Genomic DNA, 21,084 nt, shown 5'->3' with positions numbered 1-21,084 from the left:
GCTGTGCTTCGAGTTGAGCAGAGCAGAGTCAGCGTGGGGAACGGCTGAACGGTGAGAGTAGGTTCTAGAGGCAGTAGCCCTTGTAAGTGTGAGCCCAGCAGACGCCATGAGCGCCGATGCAGGGGGTAGAAGGGAGGGGAGAGCGAGCCTGTGTGTGACACATGTGTTTCTCATTCCCAGCTGGAGACAGCCCAGTAGCTGGGAGTCGGCCTGAAAAAGTCGTATTGAAGTACGGACAGAGTTCAGTTTCAAAGCAGGCAGAGAAAGAACGGGAATGCTGTTCAGGAAATTCTTCAGGCATGGGCAGGGACTTGGCTGCTTCTTTGCACTTGGAAAATCTGACTGGGGCAGCTTCTGAACGCAGGCAGGGCCTGCTCCCCCTCAGCAGCCGCCGCCCCAGTGGCCGCCTCCTTCACGGCACTCGGCACCCTCCCGGATCCGAGGCGGGTTTTCGTCGGCTGCTTTGTGACAAGAGAGGTAGGGTCCTGTTCAGTTCTCCGGTCTCCACGCCTCACTTTTCTCCCTCGGAGCCCGCTGTCTCCTGTTTGCTTGCAGGCACTCTTGAGTTTTTGCTCTGTGTGTGTGTGCGTGTGAGCATTCATTAGGAAGTTTGAGCTCACTAAAGCATTTGGTGTGGAGTTGTAAGCTGTGCTTTGCTCAACTCCCTTCCACTTCGGTGTTTCTGGAGGATAGAGGCACTTAGCAAAGTTGGGATTTAACTGGCAACTCTGTGGTGTCAAGTCAAGTTGGAGGTGCTTGTTTGTCACGGTGCTCAGTCATTTAACTTTTAGCGTTTCTGTGTAGGACAGTTCATTGGCAGCAAGGATAATTTTAGCTGGAAACGCCTGTGTTTGTCACAGCAGTATTCAGAGGGGCATTCTTTTTTAACAGAAAATAGCTCTTGTTTTACAAGGGAAACAGTTTGAAGTGTTTGTTTTGGAATCCTACTTTGGGAATATAGGAACAGATACTGTGAGGGGTGCCTGGCATCATATCAATCTAGGGTTTTGACTGTCATTCGATGGGATTTGACTGTAGAATATTGCCCTAGAAATATGTATTACCACATTTATAATTCTGTTTATGCTTTTCCATTTGTTTCTCAGATGACAAACTAAGTTACAGCTTTACTCTTGAAAATTAGGGACTCAAAATTATCAAAAAGAATGGAATATAAAGTGTTAGTGACTTGTTTGTTTATATTTTATACTTGAAAGAATATTTGTAGATTTGTAGATCAAATGTACTTTTAACAAAAGAAATCTGATTTTATTGTATCTTTCCTACATCAGCTACATTGCAGTATAGATTTCCCCACATAACCAAAGCTACAGTTCTTTATTTAGCATTTAGAAACGAAAAACTGAAATACAATAAATTTGCCTTGAAGAGACTAGCTCAGCTCAGATAAAGCTGGAATAAACCTCATTATTGCCTCATGAAGATTGGCAGAGCAATTCTCAGCAACGACGGTGTTTTCCTGAGGGGCGTTGGCCAAGAGTCTGGTTGGGGAAAGAAATGAATGAGTAGATTCTTGGATATTTCTGGCATAGCCAGAGAATGACTAAGCCTCTTAGGATTGACTGCTGGGAAAGCAGGTGTGTGTTTACTTCACTGTCCTAATTAAATCTCCAAACAAGTAGCTACTATTAGAGCTTGAGACTAAGTAATAAAGTGTGGAGGACAGGAATTTCGCTCGCTCTCTCTCAATTTAGAATAAGTGGACAGAAGTTTGATTCTTTGGCTTGAAGGTCAGGACTTCTGCACAGCACATTCCACTCCTGTAATTAGGGGTTGTAATTGGGCCATGATTAGCAGCAAGGTCGCCTACGAGATCACTAAAGAGCATGTTACCCGTCTTACCCCGTGCAAGTACAGTCATATGGGAGACAGCAGGACAGCGATAGGAAAGAGGTGAAGTTGGAAATCAGAAGGGCTTGAAAGTTGATTTTTGACGTGCCTCTTGAGTCAGTAAAATGCCAAGACAGATTAGGAAGTGACATGAGCCATCGCCCAGCCCACTGCCAGTGTGAAAGGAGACAGGGTGAACTTGAATGTGAAACTCTAAATTTAGTGTGTATCAAGCTTCAGCAGAAAGAGGTGTGAAATAGCAGCTCCAGGTTGCAGGATTATGAAGAGCAGAGCCAGCAATGCCAAAGAAACTATACAGTTGGCCCTGTTAGAGAGCAAAGGAGGGGAAAATCAAACTCTTGACATTGGAGAAGAAAATACAGAGTAGGAGAAAGGATAGAGAATCAAAAATCCAGGGCAGGTAGGGAAACAGAGGAGTGGAATGGCTGCATGGGGTAGTGCGGGAGAAAGGCACAGACCTTTCAAAAGTAATGGGATACACCTGGTTAGGTGTAGAGAAGAAAATGAGCTGGATCAGGAAAACGGTTCCAACTTGTTGCAAAAAAAAAAAAATGCTTAAAAAGCTTTAAAGTGAGTGGATAATGGATAAAATGTTTATTTTGATGTAAACATTTTGAAATTCATGCATTTTTTTGTTGTAGTTCTTACCAGCTTATGGAAGGCTAACTGTATGCATGAAGTTCCCCACTCCACCACATTTTTTTTTTGCATTTAATTAGATGTATGTTTAAACTCTGTGCTCCCTGACCATGTGGAGCATCCTCATATTAGAAACAGCACAAATGGCCAGCCTCTTATTGGTTGGACTTGAAGTAGGTAGATTAAACCAAAGCCTGGGTAGAAGTCTTTATTTGGCTTTCTTCACAATAGGATCATCTCCTGTTCAGACTGCCCCATAGTACCTTCTGGAAGCCATCAGAGAGTACACGTTGTCAGAATGGCATCGCTTGAGGGTTCATATTTCCTCAGCAGGGAGGGAATGGGACTCTGAAGACTTTATTTTTAACCCATATTTATTCCTTGCAGAGATATTCCTGCAACTGACATTGACTGAAAGGACCAGGTGGCAATGGGAAAGTATCCACAGAGAAAAATTTCCCAGAGCCCTCCAGTCGCCACTTTATGACAAGCGTTCAAAGGGGAAATTAAACTATTCCACAGGATTTACTCTGATAAAGAGATTTGTCGAAATCGAAAGGTCTCCAAGTACATAGAACAGTTTTGCTTGTATTAGTCAAGGCTCTGTAGAAAGACAAAGAGTAGGAGTATGTATGGATGGAGGCTGTGGAGATTTGGTCTAGGAATTCCTCCTGTGGAGGGAGGCTGAGATGACACAGTGCCCTGTCTGCAGGCTGGGGAACCTGAGGCCTAGGGATGTCATCCTAGTTCAGCCTCCTGGGCCCAGGAATCTTTAGGAGGAGTGGTTCAGGTTTGAGGCTGCAGGCCTGGAACCCTGGTGTGTGAGAAGAAAAGGGAAGGGCACTTTTGCTGTTTTGTATAGAAAATCGTGAGAACCAGAGGCTCTGATGTCTGAAATGGAAGACGTGTGCCCGCTTCTGATCAGGCCCTCCGTGGGTTGAGTAATAGCTGTTCACATTGCTAATGGCAGGCAGCCTTCACTCGGTCTACCAATTTCAGTGGTTTTGACCTTTTTTGAGAACATCTCACAAGTAACTTTTAACCAGTTCTTTGGGCATCTCTTATCACAAGTACCTTGGTACATGAAGTGAAACATCACACAGGCAGAAGTGTTTGTGGTTTCAGAAGCACGGGGAGTTCATGGAATCATAGATTCAACCAGCTGGAAGGACTTAGACTGTTTTCTAGTTCAATATTTCCCAAGTTTCAGTCAAACTCAAATCCCTGGTAAAATAGTCCAAGCTCCCATTGTTGAATTATTTTTATCATACTATTATTTAAGTAGCTATAGACAAATACTCAACTACTTACCCACCAGCCTTTAAAGCTTTTAAAGAAATAACTGAAAAACAGTGGGCATCTGTTTGCCACATGTCCATTCCTGTTGATTCATTTTTCATATTCATATTTTGCTCTTCCAAAATGGTTTTTATTCATATAAATGGAATAAATATGCATTCCATGTAGTTTTAAGAGCAAGATAGATCTCACCTTACCCTTTCTCCCATTCTCACATCTCCCTCCTTATTTTTCCTTTAATTTTTGTAATGGAATACTTTTAATTTTCTGTGTTATCACAAGCTCAGCCCTGGACTAAAAATAGAATACAGCAAGTATTAAGTAGAAAAACCATTGTACCTTAAGTGTATAAACACAGGCCATAAATGATAGTCATATTTCAAAATGGCAAATATACATTACTTTCTTGGTATTCTGTATATTATCATAAATTCAGGGAAACATGTTTGTCTTTTGGAAGTAATGATTACACTAGTCATAATCAATTCCAGCTATATTTTTTGGGAAAATACAGAATTTCTTCCTTGTATGGCACAGTAGTTTTGCTTGCTGTGTATATAAACCACAGTGTCTTAATTCAGCCATTAGTTGATAGTGTCTAAGCTATTGATAGCCTGGTATAAACAGAGATGCATAGAGCTCTTTTGTGTGCTGTGTTCTTTTCCTTTGGTTAAATTCCAAGGAATGGAATGGCTGGATCACATGGCACATCTATTTTCAGATTTCTGAGGAATCCCAGCAACTGTATGTTAAGGTACCTTTTTTTCTCCACATCCTTACCAGCACTTGTTGTTGTGCTTGGTTTTTGGATGGCCACTGGTCTATCAGCAGTGAGGTCAAACCTTGCCAAGCATTCAAACATTGGTCAGAACCCTTGTCCTTCACTTATTCCTCAGACACTATTCTGAACTGTAAATGTAACATTAATATTTTCATCATCAAGCAAAAAGGAAAAACACTTGATCTTCTTTTTTTATCAACAGTTCAGAAATAATCCAACAATGTGCCTTTGTCTTACTTTGTGATTGAAACATTTTTATTCATCAATTTTGAGGTACTACACATTGACTGTGATTACCATGCAGGGTAATAGGTTACAGAAACCACTTAACAGAAACATTGTACTCAGATAAAACACTGAAATTTTTACATACAGAAAATATCATACACATTTTGTATATAAAATTATATAAAATCAGATTATCAACCTTGTGTATTTTATATAGAAGAAGCCTTACCTGAATTCAGTAAGGCTTATGAACATTAGTATGGGCTAATAGCTGCAGATGACTTGGATGTCAGCATGTATATTTGCCACATTCTTCTCCCACACCTTTCTCTCTGTTCAGATCTGCCTGAGCTTTCATGCATGCTGTCCTGAAAGACAGGCACCATTTGTGCTTTATTCTGCTGCTTTCTCATTGTTCACGACAATTAGAATAGGATCACGATTGCCATTTGATGATACAATGAGTTGGATTGTAGCAGCACTTAGTCGTCAGTCAGATCTTTAGTAAAACAGAATTTGCCTAAGCAAGGAAATAAGAGGGAAAAGTGTGAAGAATAGATCTGACCAAGAATTCTTATATCACCATGAAAAGCTGAGCATCCATACAAATAATAAATATTGTTTCTGGCCAGAGACCAGCTCTTTGGAGGACCTGCAACAGGAATCTGGGAAGGAATGGTTATGATAATACCCTTGTGGAAATTTCTAACATGGCACCATTAGTTTGTTTCATAGATGATGGTTTTTTTCAATGGTGTCATTTGCAGAGGGGCTTTTAATGTTTTCTCAGTGAAGATTCCATTAGACTACAAGCAATTAAAATCTTGTGCTTAGTCATCCAAGCATCGAAGGGCTTGATTTTTTTTCTCTCTCTCATAGAGAGAGATCAGAATTCTGTGGAGCCTAGCACAGTCCTGAAGGATCAAAATTTCCTCTGCTTCTTAGCCTCAGCACTTGGGCTCAACTACTAACTCTGATCTGCAGGTTCTAGTTGTAGTTGGAGCCCAAACTGCAGAACGTGAAATGGGAGGCATACTACTCCTCTGGATCCTGTATGAATTCATCAGTTTGGTCTGTCCTCCTATGAAGACTTCTCTCATGTCTCATGTCACAAGCACAGGGACCTTGCAGCAAGATGACTGTGGTCAGTGTAAGCCACTCTAGTTTCTCTCTCCTGAACAAAAGTGGGAAGCTACAATTCAGGGTGAGCCTTTGTTGCCTGATGGCGAATGTTCTCTTAACAGGAAAGAGGAGGGGGAATGTCTGCAGCACGCTGTTAGGTAAACCATTAAGAAACACTCTGCTGGATGAGTTGTTAGGAGTAGTTGTATGACACGGCATTTGAGATGTTCATGTCTTACGTTGAAATGCCTGGCCTGACTTTGCGTCCCTGGTTGTGCCTTTAATTCCAGATTTATGCTGACATGCCTGCTGGAGTCAGCAAGTGATGCCTCAAGTACTTGGGTCACTGTCACCCACATGGGTGACCCAGATGATGCTCCGGGCTCCTAGATTCAATCTGGCTCAGTCCAAACTATTGTGAGAGCTTGACCAGTGAAGCGGTGGGTGGGAGTTGATGTGCATACTCTTCTACATTTTCTGTCTCCCATTGCTCCCTCCCTCCCTTCCTCTTCTCTCTTTTCAAGTAAGAGCATAATGCATTTCTTGTAAACAGAAATACCATACAAGATAAGTGACATACCTAAAGGACTACAGGCAGTGCTGCCTTTTCCTTAATGTTAATTGTGGTGCAGAAAACATGTAATGTACCTGACTCAGTCACACCCGCTGAGGGATAACTACTGAAACCACACAAGTGAAAGGAACGCTTGGATGTTTTCCTCGTGTTAGAAGATCCCTCACCGATCACCTGATTTTGTGGATTCTCACGATGTCACTGAGTCCAAATCTCTAATTCCTGAACACTCCCCCAGCAATGCTGCCGAAGCCAGCAAGGTCCTGGCCTGCAGACCTTGGCCTGTGAAGCTCTCTTGGGGCGGAGGCTTTCATCTCGTGGAGGACTCTCCCTGACAGCATTGCCGACAGATGCAGGCCAGATGTGCTGGCAGTGGCTCCCATGATGGTGAGGCTTGCCACAGTGTGAGAGGCATTCTTTTCCCTCGCAGGCTCCTTGGGTGGGGCAAGATGAGCCCCTCTGTATGTACAACCCAGGAAGCTTGCTGTGCTATCTTAGGTGTGTCTCGGGGCAGTGGCTGTGGTCATGAGTAAAGAAGTATGCTCAGAAGAGGGGAAATGATGAAAGTGTTTAGGGCTCTTGGGATAGGCCCTGAACAACTCTCCTCCACAGTTTAGGTTTCCCAAGTGTAAGATGGTGTGAATGTCACTACAATGATTTCTGTTTCTTGCAAACTAGAAGAGATTTTCTAAAAGCTCTTCGAGAATGCATGTCACCTTGCAACTTCATTTTTTCCATGATTCTTTAAGTCTGCTGCTATGGTGTTTGTCGTTATAAAGCTCTATTGTTTTCCTAAGGACATCTCAGTCTGTCCTTCCCAAGACTGCTCTGGTGAATCCTTCCACCCATTCCTTTATCTTTTTCTATACCGTTTGCTGCCTCCTAGGAAAAAGAGGGTACCTGGAACTCACCTGTAGTTTGTATTTCGTGGTGAGGGTCTTCTGCATCTCCTCACTGGAGAAGTGGGTGATTGCAGGTAGAGGAAGCAGCGCAAGAAGGAAGAATGTGAGGGGAGGTGCTTTTGCAGTAACCGAGTGTTAATATTATGATGTGAGCGTGGTCTTGCATCTTGGTTATGTGACCTTTAGTGAATGCTGTGATCTGAGCTTCATTTTTTAAATCTCGAAAATAAATGTATTACTGTTATCTATGTTATTATGTTTTCAGTACAGCACCTAATATATTCAGCATGATACCTTACAATAAAAGCTTCAGAATTTTAGACATACATAGAGTTGTTATTAACTAAGACAGCGCAGTGTAAATCGATGGACACAGAAATAAGGAAATCAAGAGGACCTAGCTCAGAAAAACAGATGCTACATGTTTCTCCCTCATGTTTGGGAGCTAAAATTTAAATAATGGTAGAAAGACCTATGCGTAATAGTTTTGCTGCAAATAGTATTTTGACAAACATTGCTTGCATCTTTGTCAAACAAATTGAGAGGGTTATTTGTTACTCCAGTTTTACTGATTTTGTGACTGTTTTAAAGTTTTGTGTGTATGAAGTTGACCACATTTTCATTAGTCTATTGTAGAGAAGTCTTGCCTATTTTCCTGCTGGGCTACATGGTCTTTGTGTGCTGAAACTCTTTAGTTCATACTCTTTTAATATAACTCAAATTAAATATATGGTACCTCAGAAGTTTAAAAAAGTAATGAGTTTAAAAAATCAAATGAAGAAGGAAGACTGTGCATGGATGTTTTACACTGAATTATCTGAATTACTTTTGCTCAGTTGTTTGAGCTTCTACAGTTTCCACTGCCCCCTTTGTTTTATTTTTACTGCCATACAGAAAGGTGACTATCTTTAGTATTTCTTCAGATTCCCAAGGGAGAGTGGGGTTTTCCTCCAAGGAAGGAAAGCTTGTAAAGCTGTGGTCACTGCCCTGCCTTTCAGAGAGGTCTGCAGGACCCACGAAGGAACGTGTTGTGGTTCACGCAAGAGAGATTGGTTTGCTCAGAAGTCCTTGCTGGTGGCTATACTCATGGAGCTCAAGTTTTGTAGGTGGTTGTGGATTCAATTGCTTTATTCTTTTTTAACCAATTAACTTGTGGCACCTATTAGAGCCAACACAATTCCATGATTAAAAACCAAAACCAAAACCAAAACACAACTGTGTTGCTGGGGATTAAAGACTCCCTTCTTGTTCAGACCATTTTTTTCTTGTTCAAAGTGATAGGATCAGGCTCTTGTGAGCACCCTGACGTTCCAATATTACACTCTGAATGCCTGGAAATTCAGCAGTGATTTGTCAGGATTGAAGTACTCAGCCAGTGAATAGAACTGCTTTCATTGAGCTTGGAGTAAATAAATACCAAAGTTCACTCTTTTCACCAGAAAGCTGTTTACCCAACACCCTGTTGTATTAATGCTGATTGAGGTTGTGGCCCTGGGTATGCAACACTTCATGAAAGATCACTTGAAAGGTAGAGTTAGCGGGTAGCAGAGGTACATTGAATTGCACTTGATTTTGGTTCCACGTGGGATGCTGTTCTCCCCCTAGTGACAGTAGTTTATCCAATTGTGTCCCTCCGTTTCTTGGCCCTATCTTTCCTTTGACAGTTTCTTTTCTCGGTGTTGTTTGTTTGGCTTGTATTCAACAATGGTGTTATTTGATTCCTTCCTGGGATCAGGAATATGGGTAACAGACCAGGTCTGGATGGTATCATTTCTACTGTGCCATGACAGATTTTAACTCCTGATGTTGACTCTGTGCTGTTGAGTTTTGTAGTCGCCCCTCTGTCTCAGAGAAAATTGTAGCTTACATTTCTCAGACTGGAAATCTCAAATGCGGATCACATATTGGTAACCTAAGGGTTGGCACTTGAAACGTTGATTTATTTATTTATTTAGTCTCTTTCACACAACTTAGTTACAAAGCACTTAAATACCCCAAGATAGCATTCAAAAAACCATGTACAGAGGCCATCCGGAAAACTAGACTCATGGCACAGTGTTTGTTGGGGCCAGGGAAGCTCACGTCCCTTTGAGAAGTCTCGTATGTACTTCAGTCATTCACTCTGCCTCCCTGTTTCATAGGTGTTCGAAGTAGTCAGGCCTATTTTCTGTAGGATTTCTCAATGCCAGGACCTTAACCCTGATCTGAGTGGCTGTTTGGTGACATCTCTCAAGGATATTTTCTATAAGGACAGTGCCTTTGTGCATGCACAGGAGGAAAGACAGAATTCCGTTTTGACCTAATTCTTGGAGAATACCACAGATGTAGGTCAAGTATGTATTGGAAGAGCAGTGAGAGCAGTATGGGAGTCAAGAGCATAGGTCACCATGTTGAATGCTTTTCTGGATAACCATCCCATAGGGTTATATATTAACCATTAAATGTGAAAAAAATGAGGATGGGGCATGCGGAAGCTTTGCGTGGCAATGGCAACATTTCTTATCTTGAGTATTTTAAAAATCATATACCAATTTGTAAAATATATTGTATGCCTGGTTAATATTGCTGTATTTCCATCTAACTAAATTATGCCTTGATCGATGGAAATATATATATTATATATACATACGTATATGAACACATGCAGGAAAACATGCAGAGTGCTTAGTAAAGAGCATAATCCTCTGCTGTTGTCATGTCTATTTTTGGAAAATTATTTCTCTTCTCCAAAATGGGTGAAAGGATTAAAAATGAGGTGTTTCCTTTTAGAACACAAATTTCATTTCTAGCATTCTTGAGCACAGCTCAAGAGTTTTGCCAAGCACAGTTTTCAGGGGGAAATATACTGGATCAATGCTAATTTGTGGAATTATTGAATCACTAAAGAAGGATGTGCCTAATGCCTTATGGGCTTCAGAGATGTATCAAAGATGGTTTATTACCTGGCAGAAAATGCCTATAATTAACCAAAAAGTTTAATAATTTGGTTTGAAATTAATACATGGAGCAGTTCTAACTACAACTATTACAGAAATGTTTCTAGTTGCTAAGTCTTATACTCAGAGCAACAATTTACATATATCTGAAAGCACTTAACAGAGTTGAGAACACAGATTTTTTTTCAGTCAAGTACTTGGGGTTCAAATACTTGCTACATTGTTAACAAACTGAATTCAGTCAAACTTATCCTGTTTTTCAATTACCTTATTTCTGAAGCAGGAAAGAATGTAGCGCCCCTTTATAATTCTGTGTAAAGTTTAAATAAGTTAAATCATGTGTTTAGAAGTATCCCATATGCACTACCATTACACAAATCCTCATTTATGTATGCTTGCTTTTTTTTTTTTTTTTAAAGATTTATTTATTCATTGGAAAGTCAGATATACAGAGAGGAGGAGAGACAGAGAGGAAGATCTTCCATCTGATGATTCACTGCCCAAGTGACCGCAACGGCCGATGCTATGCCCGTCCGAAGCAGGAATCCAGGAACTTCTTCCAGGTCTCCCACACGGGTGCAGGGTCCCAAAGCTTTGGGCCATCCTCCACTGCTTTCCTAGGCCACAAGCAGGGAGCTGGATGGGAAGTGGAGCTTCCAGGATTAGAACCGGCGCCCATATGGGATCCCGGGTGTTCAAGGCGAGGACTTTAGCCACTAGGCCACGTCACTGCTGGGCCCTATGTATGCTTTGTTAATGTGAGTTTTATTAGGATTTGTTTTGGAGTAATGTTCAAAAAATGTGCATATGGTGATTGAAAACAACATGAGACTGAAGTTCAAATGCAAAAGACCGAAGAGTAAAATTTAGGGGAAATGGATTCGTCAGTTTAGCCAATTTTGTCCTAATTGCTGAAATATTCTGTGGCATTGATTAAGTCAGCTCACCTCCTTGAATCTGAGTTTGTCTGTTAAATAAGGATTTATACCTTGTTATCCTATTTCTTTTTAAGAATGTATCTCATTCTCTGATCTTAAGTGTTTGAGTCATATTCTTTATTATCCTATTACACAGCTTGGTCCCTAATTCACAAAAAGAACTATAATAACCCTCCTGCCATTGTTATTAGCTAGTTCAGGTCAGAGTCTCCCAGGAGATGTAAAAGTGCTGGCCAGGGACATCACAGACTGGCAGGTTTGTTGAAAGCAACCCATGGCTGCTGTTCAGAAAAGTGGCCATAGATGTGGTTGTGATGGGCAGATGCAGCATCGTGTGCCTGTGAGAATGGCATTGATAGTTCTGCTGGTTGGTATTCAGACTGTTTTTTTTTTAATTCCGGTTTTGTGATACTCCTTTCTGGTCCTATGGACATATCTGAGCCTATACTGAGATGGATCCTCGAAACTCTTGATTTTCCTTTGTCTTTGCTCTAATCCTTACCTTCTTTATGATATTAGCTCTTCTGTTTCTTTTATATTGTTTTAGTTTATGTGTTTGTTCTTCGTCTCACCCAGCAGTATTATCTAACACTTCAATAAGATCAAGGATCTTTGTTTCAGTTCCCTAATGTATTCCATTTGTCTGGAACAATGTCATGGGAACGCCTGAAGGAAAACAGGTTGGACAGATGGTGGCAGTGGTTAAAACCCTTTATATGCCTTCTACAGTAAACATGTCTCCATAGTAATTTTATGTACTGTAATAATATTTAGGAAACTGTTTGAGTTTCACTTTGTGTTATAGAAATAAAATGGCCTGAAATTTATTTTGGTGTATACACTAACCAACTTCATGCTTAGGGGTTTAAGAACTCTCTTGATTTCCTTTGATTTTCCATTTCATTTAGAAAAAAGTCTGATTACATACTTATCTCCCAGGGCATTGTCAAGAATGGAGGCATTCATTTGTCTACTTTTTTAATGCCTACAATAAATATGTATGTGCGTTTTACAAAGGTGTTTCTGCCAGAAACCACTTCAGTGTTATTTCACAATTGCATATTGTGGTTCATAATGATACTGAAGTATCTTGTGGATCTTTAGAGGCAGGCATTTTAAACTTAAATCCAACGCATGTGCACATAGTGTTCACATACTCAAGATTTAAACACTTGTGTCTCTAAGTCCAATTTTCTTTCCCCCTGGATTCCCGGGTGATTTGTAAATGCCACTTGTGACACCGTTCCCTTGCACTCTTGCATGCATTTTCACAACTCCCAGACTCTGCACATCCCATTCATTTCTAGCCTTCAAGGTCTCCTGTTTACCCAGCGTCCCCCATTCTGATCACTGATACCTTCATTTACTATTTACCCCTAAATCTTGGCACTCTCCTTGATTCTACTTTCTTCGTTCATATGGCTCAAGCAATAGCAAATTTTGTTAGTTTTATTTTCCCCAAAGTTTGCACATATCACAGCTGTTTTCAAATCTGGGATACAGTCACCTCTTAGAGGGCTAGCAGGAGTAATTCTATACATCCCCATCATTAAACACAGCCAGTGGGACCTCAAAGTGAAATATGATCACCTCATGTTCATGCCTCAGTTCTTCAGTGATTACAGTCCCAATTAAATGTTTACTAATATTCTTAGGTTTTATGTGCTACTTCATTGACCTGTGCCCAACCACACTCTGCTGGTGGTTCATTCTGATCTGACCACGTTGTGCTTCCAGCATGCCAGGCAAGCCCATATCTAAGTGCCTCTGCACTTGCTGGCACACTTCTCTATGACTAGAGTGCTTGCCAGATCGTCTCCTACTTTGTTCTTTCTGGGTTCTGTATTTCTTTTTCTGTTTTTCAAATCTCTCCACTGCTGAGACTCTTCCATGAATCAGAAATTCCAACATTGTCACCTTCTAAGCTGTTTTGTCAATAACACTAATTTCCAGGAATAATCACAAAAGTTACACATTGATATATCTGTCATTTTCTCCACTAGTCTATAAAATCTCAAAGGAAGACAACCAGTTCTGTTACTGTTGGATAGTGCCAGAAATAACTGGTAAGAAGTTATGTGTTGGTTAAATAATTCCTGAAAACAGCCTTAACTTCCACTTCCATTGAGATAATTGTGATGCATCAATTTGATTTTACATATTCAATTGCTATAAATGGATTTTGTTTTTTATAAGAGCATTTTCTGTTAATTTGTGTTATATTTAGAACATATATATTGAACAAAGCTTGCATATCTGTTGAGCATCTCAAAGGATAAAAAAGTCAGAACAATTGAATATAACATTTGACTCCATGGATGGAAGCTGCAAGCATGAATGACAGAGATTGTTTAAACTATGTTCTCTGATTCTGTACATGTGTTGTAGGTCTGATTTTCTTCAGTAAAACCGATCTAAAACCTTCTGTGTTTCAAATCTTAGAGAGGAAGAAAGAGAAAGATCTTCTATCTGTTGATTCACTCCCTAAGTGGCCACAATGGCCAGAGCTAAACTGATCTTAAGCCAGAAGCCAGGAGCTCCTTCCAGGTTTCCCACATGGGTTCGAGGTCCCAAGGATTTGGTTCATCCTCTATTGCTTTCCCAGTCCACAAGCTGGATGGGAAGTGGAGCAGCTGGGACATGAACTGGCACCTATGTGGAATGCTGGGGTTTATAGTTGGAGGGTTAGCTAATTGAGCCATCACACTGGGCCCCAGAAAATTCAACTTGTAAATAAATCTAAAGATTTGTTTACAAAGAAAATTCCAGTCCTCTGCTCTTTCACATAAACAGAAATTTACTCTTCTGGATGAATTTTCCTTGAGAAAAATATTGTTTGTTCTATGAAGATCTGCACTGATGAGTTTGTTGAGGTCCTCTCATCTGTGGCAGACGTTCGCAAGCCTTAGGTGGGTAGCTGAGTGAAGACAGCCCTTGAGAGAAAGTAGTTTAAAATGAGAGACCTCACAACCAGTATGGCAATAGAAGACTTCTTCTATGTTAAGATCATCAGGAATGACTCAGGTTTCACAATAAACTGCAGAAACCACAGTAAGCCTCGGAGGAAACACATGTCTGCTGTTAACACAAGAGGCTTTGACAAGTTCACAGAAAATGTGGATTATGGGAAGCCTTTGCATAGATTTCGCTTTCTAGCCTCAAAAACAAGCTTATCTTTTAATTTTATTTCTCCTGAACTTGTTGAAGGTTGTAGTTGTGTAGTTACATTATTTGTGCTGCTTTTAAGTTTACTAGAACTTTAATGTACCATCACCAGGAATCTCCTAGCTCACAGGATTTCTGTCACTTATTTCTAAGCAATGTGGTTATCAGTCTTGCTGTAGTTTTTGCAATTCTTGATAGACTTCAGCAGCCCTGTGTACCCCACTGGTTTCTGAAGCTTTGTCCTATGTCTGTTCAATTCCAAACCTTGAACTTGTCTGTCATGTCTGCCCTGTCCTCTGTTGGGAAGCTTGCCCCTCCTCTGGATCTCTCCTTAACTGCCACCTCAGCAGACGAGGGTTTTATGACCAGAGTGAGCTCTTTGTTCTGGACTGTGGAACAACTTTTGTTTCCTTCCTTGTATGTCACTTTGGTTTTGTTTCCTTTAAGATTTTAGTGATCAAGAAAGGGAGAAGCAGTGCAAGAAGATGTGCCATTTGCCGATTTACTTGCTCAAATGGCCTCAATAGTCAGGGTTGGGTCAAGTTCTAAGACAAGACCATGGAGCTTCATCCATATCTTCCCTGTGAATGGATTTTTTTTCTTTTTCTTTTTTCCAGGCATGCTAGTAGGCAGTTGGATCTGAAGCAATGCTGATAAAAGTAGATTTGACACTGTAATATTGAATGCGGACCTCACTGGTGGTAGCTTAATGCACTGCACCACATCACAGGCCACACCTGACTATTTCTGATGCTTTCATTTATTGATACCTGTTAGAAGGCTCTTTAAAAATCCATGGGAAATACATGTTATAAAGAAAATGGTATGAATTTCAGAAGTTTTATGCACCAAATTAAGTTTATTCCTGTTTCCATAAATCTTGTAGAGTATCCTTTCAGCTGTAAGAGCTATATACCAGGAATTCCTCGTACATAGGAACTGGTTAAAAATGTTTAGTATTTTAAAATGGGTCTGTCCTCTGCTATGTTTTCTTCCCTATGATACACAACCAACCAGAGAGCTGTACTCACTAAGCCCCTTACCAGTTTCTTTATGGAATGAGGTATTATGAAGTCTGATGGGTAGTAAAGCCAGACAAGCATTGGTAGCATCCATTAATGCCTCTTACGGTCAGCTCTGCCTTACTAGAGTTGCTCTGGCCCATATAATATTGCACAAAGAAGAATCATAAAAGAGTTTGATGCCATTGATACATCTTTAGAAAATTTACTGATTCCCATCTAATCTTTTTTTTTTTTTTACCATCCCTGAAAATGTAGTAGTACATTTTTCCAGGTTTCCCATGTGGGTACAGGTCCCAAGGCTTTAGTTCTATCTTCTACTGCTTTCTCAAGTCACAAGCAGGGAGCTGGATGGGAAGTGGAACAGCTGGGATACAAATCAGTTCCCATGTGGCATCCTGGCACTTACAAGGCGAGGACTTTAGCCACCAGGCTACCGCACTGTGTAGTTATTCTTGCACAAACCATGTAGTTTATTCTTGCACAGTATATTGGTAACGCAGATACTGTAATTATTTTCCATATAGTTTTGGTATGCGGAAGGGAGGAAGATAAAAAATGTTCTCCTATAGAACAACTCTGCTGGAATAAAACATTGAAACAAGAAGTAATAGATTCTAAATGTTTTAGCCTGGAGTATGTACTGGACTTTTCAAAGTATACTTGCTGTGTTTCAGTCCTAAGAACTTTCACTAGTCCCGCAACTACTGATGAAATCTGGGGAAAAGGGCAATAAAAGATTGCAAAAGCAGCTAATTGACTCCTTGTATGCATAAGAAGAGGAAGCAAAGGTGGACGGAGTTAATGACCAGCTAAATTTGAGCAAGGCACTTTCTCTGTTAGGGTGTTGAAGACTGCAGAAGCAGGTCTCATTACCTTGAAAGTCTATGGCTTCCTTTAATTAGGACAAAATCTAGAGTACTACATAGGTGCCTTTTAAGGTAAGCCTAGTTCAAGGTTTTTTGCAGCAAATTCGCCAGCAATTGCAGGATTCATGCAAAATTTCAGGTTTTCTGCAACTAATCTCTTGCCTTTGCTGGCCATTGGAAGAAGATATGCAAGAATCAAAGTCAGTGATTTTTCAAGGTTATCTGGTTTTACATTGGTGTTGCTGTGGTGGTGGCAATGCTGCTTTCTCAGTTTAGTTGATGGTACCTGCAGTGGCCAAGGTGACACAGGGTCACACATTCTAGAAGAAGACTCTTTGCCAGTCCAGGTTGCAAAAAAGGATCTTTTCCTTAAAATAACCATACTCCGCATTAGTCCAAGTTTCAATGAAATATGCAGATGAAGTGGTAGTTTCTTTGGAAATTCCATATTTTATTAGCCTGTTGTTCAGAGTACTTTATATAATAAGGTTGCCTTAATTCTTTGTAGTCCCTACCTATCCAATGGCAATTTTTTTTTTGCATTTCTTGATTTAATTATCCAGTGTGTTTGAAAGGAAGAGTGACAGTGACAAAGTAGGAGAAACAGAATGATCCTCTGCCTCAAAAGGCAGTGACGGAGCTGGGACAGGACTAAAGCAGGAGCCAAGGAGTCTATGTGGTTTTGACGCATAATTGTCAGGAATGTGAGCAACTCTGGCTTCCCAGAGAGCTGGATTGGACTTGAAGCTGCCCGCCTACCACCAGTGCTCCTTTGTGGGATGCTGGCTTGTCATAGTCACTGGCTTACCCTCCATGCACAGCACTGGTCCTTTATCTTCTGATTCCAAGGATGGGTATGTTTGAAGGTGGACTCCTTAAAGTCCAAATGCCTTACACTCCCTTATGCATGCAGTGAAGATTCCTCAAAGTTGGGGGCATTATATCATCTTGAGATTCATTTTGCTGAGATATTCAACTTTGGAGAATAGTTTGGATGCATGACTTTTACAAAAGGTAGGGGAAATATTTTCGGTCATCATCAAATGATACTAATTCAGCACCTGCAGGAGTCTGAGCACTGCTGTAGACTTTCTAAAATCATTAGTTACATCATCTTTATTTTCTTGTTTCAAGTAAATGCCATGGTTTTCAGTTCCCCTGTCAACTATACTTGGTTTTCCTCTAAGGCACAGAAACATCATCTCCACTTAAACACTGGAGCCTTTCTCTTTACATTTTTCCCCCTGCCTGGAAATATTTCTAACCCCAAGTTTGACTGTTGGCTTCTCCTTAAGTCTAAACTGAAATAGCACATCCGAGAGTTCTCTCTTGACTAACACATATAAAAATACCTTTTTCTTAGTCATTTCTCTTCAGCTTTAACATCTAGATGAGTGAATAGGTGGTGGAAAGGTGTTGTGATAGGTTCAAGTTGCTATGGAAAATGAAGTCATGTGGGATATCTTCGTAAAAGTACAAAATCAGTGTTATCTCAGAAGGAAAGTAGCTAACACTGACTGGCAGTATGAGCCTAGAACAAAGTTAGAGAGGATAGTTTGGAAAAATTGTGTTTAATGACTGTGGCACCAAGGGCTAACAGGAACACGAAATTAAATATACTACTATACCTATACCAGACCTATAAATTATAAATAACTACTTTAAGATTTCGGCTAGTATAAGAACACTTCAAAAGCTTCCTGGAAAGATGGAATTAAAACAGAATGCAAAAATCCATGAACATTTCAAAGTCACATTGTATATTGTTTAGAGGAAAACGCAATAAGTAGTAAGAGCTTTATGCATTTATGACTAAGTTGTTTTAAGAATAAGAACAAGAGGGCTTGGCATGATGGCTCAGTGGCTGAAGTCCTTACCTTGTATGTGCCGGGATCCCATATGGATGCTGGTTTGTTTCCCAGCTGCTCCACTTCCCATCCACCTGTCTGCTTGTGAGCTGGGAAAGTAATGGAGGATGACCCAAGTTCTTCAGACCCTGCACTCATGTAGGAGACATGGAGGAGACATCTGGCTCCTGGCTTTGGAATGGCTCAGCTGCAGCTGTTGCGGCCATTTGGGGAATGAATCAGCAGAGGGAAAAATCTTTCTCTGTATCTCCTTCCCCCTGTGAATGTTCCTGGGCTCCAACAAAAATAAATAAATCTTAAAAAGAATAAAAGCAAGAAGGTACCATCACTACCACCAACACAAAGTCAGATTCTCTTAAAAATAAAGAAACTGCTTCAAGAGGGTAAGGGAAGTGAAAACTGCAGTACAACAGTTCAGCTTTAAGTGCAACGGAGAGTAAAGGTTACATGGAGGGAGGTGGAAGAATGCACAGTCCAGGTGCAAGGCCTGCCATGTCTGTGTTGGTTCTGCATGAACGTTTTCAAAGTGTCACCACCAGCCTTTATGTCTGTGACACACTTCAAACTTAGTAAATTGGAAACCTTCAGTGTGAAGCCTAAACATCTACGTTTCACTAGTTCCAAAGATAATTCTCCTGCTTTCCATAATCTGAAAACACTCACAGTGGAACTTGGGTCATTGGTCCTTGCTCTAATTTTAGCCTGACAACCGTGTCTGTGCTTATGAAATCCCAAAGTCTTAATTTGTACAAGTATTTGCTGTGTGAGTGAGACCAAAGGAAGATTTGGGTGTTGTGAAATTAAAAGTTAAATAATTTCAGAACTCTTCTAGGAAAACTTTAAAAAACAGAAATATAAATAATGTGTATAAATACATGGAATGAGAAAGGAAGTTAAATTTGTAGTTTATGTAAGGTGAAAAAAAAAAAACCCGGAAGACTATTGTTGATAATTAATCATCTTGCACAATAATTTTGGTTGCATAAGCTTTGCTTGCCTCCTCCTCTGACAACTGTTTGCTACTCTGCCTTTTTATGTTGATAAAAATATAATCTCCTATAATAACTTTGGTAGAATTTTTAAATTATTGGAAATTGTTAGGTGTAAAGGCAGCAAAATGACACGAAGACACACAGGTTAAACATAATCTCACACAGTTACTCAGATTATTTCTGTTATCTGTGTATCCCACCAAAGACACATTGTACTGAGCTGAACTGAGTTTATTTTTGTTGTTCTTAGTGGAGAATTTCTGTTTAGATTTGGCGTCAATGAGAATTAAATGCTAAAACTGATGTTGTACCTTATGCTAGTCTACATCCTACAGTTTATCTGTGAGAATATATGTATATACATATTTCCTGTATGATTTTTGATCTTATATTCTGCATGTAGGTTGCCTTATATCAGAGAGATCTTGTAGTATTTGTCATTTTGGGTTGGCTTATTTTGCTATTCATAATGGTGTCCTATTGGAGCTGTTCTGTTGCAAATGATAGAATTTCACTATTTTTAATGGCTGAGTAGTATTCAGTGGAATAGATGTACAAAGTGTCTTTATTGATTCCTCTTTTGGAGGGCATCTGGGTGGTTCCCTGTATACACTGTTGCAGATTGTGCCTCTGTCAAAATAGGGATACAGGTCACTTTCTCGTATGTGCATTTGACTTCTTTTGGATGTATTCGCAGGAATGGGATAGCTGGATCATAGTACAGAAAATCTTTCAGTTGTCCAGACACTCTCCTTACTGACTGATTCACCTCCTCTTAATTGAGCTCAAAGGTGCCTGTAAATCTTCCAGTCATTCATCATATAGAAATTAACCTAGAAAAAGGTGGAGCTTGCTAACAATAACATCTGTTTTTTTTTTTTCAGTGTTTCAGAAATGTTTCACTGTTCATATGTTCTTGAGGTTTTCCTGGGATCCTTAAAGGAGCCTACCTAAGTAAGGCCTTGAAATTTTAACTTTAATCCCTGGGCAGTGCATTGATTTTAGAAATGAATGAGAAAAAAACTAAGATTGCAGATGGGTTTTTTTTCATTTTTTTCATTTCAGCATTTTTCAGCTTTTAATCAAAAGTAACATACTCAGTGTATCTAAATTTCTCCATTCCATGCTAGATTATTGATAATGTTTGTATCCTTTATCTTATATTCGGTGAGACCTCCTGTTCTAATTGCTGTGGCTGTGATCTAATTAACCTGACTTTGATGTGCATCCAGGACTCAGAACCCCCTAGCAGAGCTATTGACACTGTTGTTTGGAGTTCCAACAGTCTATATGAGAAAAAAAAAGTACAAGGGTGACAGTTTTTATCCCCATCTTCCTATAAACATTTGTTGAACCTGACAGTTTAGCAATCAGTGTATGGCTAAGATCTGTGATGACATCATTAGATGCTGTGAATGGTAGCAGGAAGGCCACTGATGAGTTGGCAGAATCAGGCGGAGCTGTGTTCTCATTTGGAGCTGTGTCAATGTTCATTATGCTTTTAGAAGGGTGTAGGTACTGTTCTTGTCTTGCCACAAACCATAGCTTTGCCCACATACCTTGATGCAGGATTCTAAGATTCTGCAGTTATTTCTTTATTTCAAAGTACATAATATAATGGAAAATTTAAGATGTAATTTCCTTCCAGTTAGACATTCTTCTAATTGATCTTGGCATTTGAAAGGTCAGTGAGTGGTGACTTTGTTGCATTCTCATCTTCTTATACCACGTTCTCTAGTACATAGAATTGTCAGAATCTGAGCAATGCAGTTGAGATCATCCTGTAGCACAAAGCTCTCTGCTTGGCTGCAAACCCAGTATTTGCAGAGCATGAAGTGGAAATTTGTGTGCAGGAACCCTCTTTGATGTTTGGATTA

At 40.1% G+C, this 21,084-nt stretch overlaps 1 protein-coding gene across 1 annotated transcript in view; it reads left to right on the top strand.

The window, feature by feature from the left end:
- Positions 1–208: 208 nt before the first annotated feature.
- The window catches only part of SGCD (sarcoglycan delta), a 330,294-nt gene continuing 309,418 nt past the window's right edge, over positions 209–21,084 (top strand). The window contains exon 1 of the mRNA XM_040991228.1: positions 209–477. The gene's annotated coding sequence lies outside the window, so the exon portion shown is untranslated. The remainder of the gene's footprint in view (positions 478–21,084) is intronic.

Source organism: Ochotona curzoniae, unplaced genomic scaffold, assembly GCF_017591425.1.
Source record: "Ochotona curzoniae isolate NIBS_2020 unplaced genomic scaffold, NIBS_Ocur_1.0 contig_1, whole genome shotgun sequence".
Taxonomy (NCBI): Eukaryota; Metazoa; Chordata; class Mammalia; order Lagomorpha; family Ochotonidae; genus Ochotona; species Ochotona curzoniae.
This window is presented reverse-complemented; position numbering and strand designations above follow the sequence as displayed.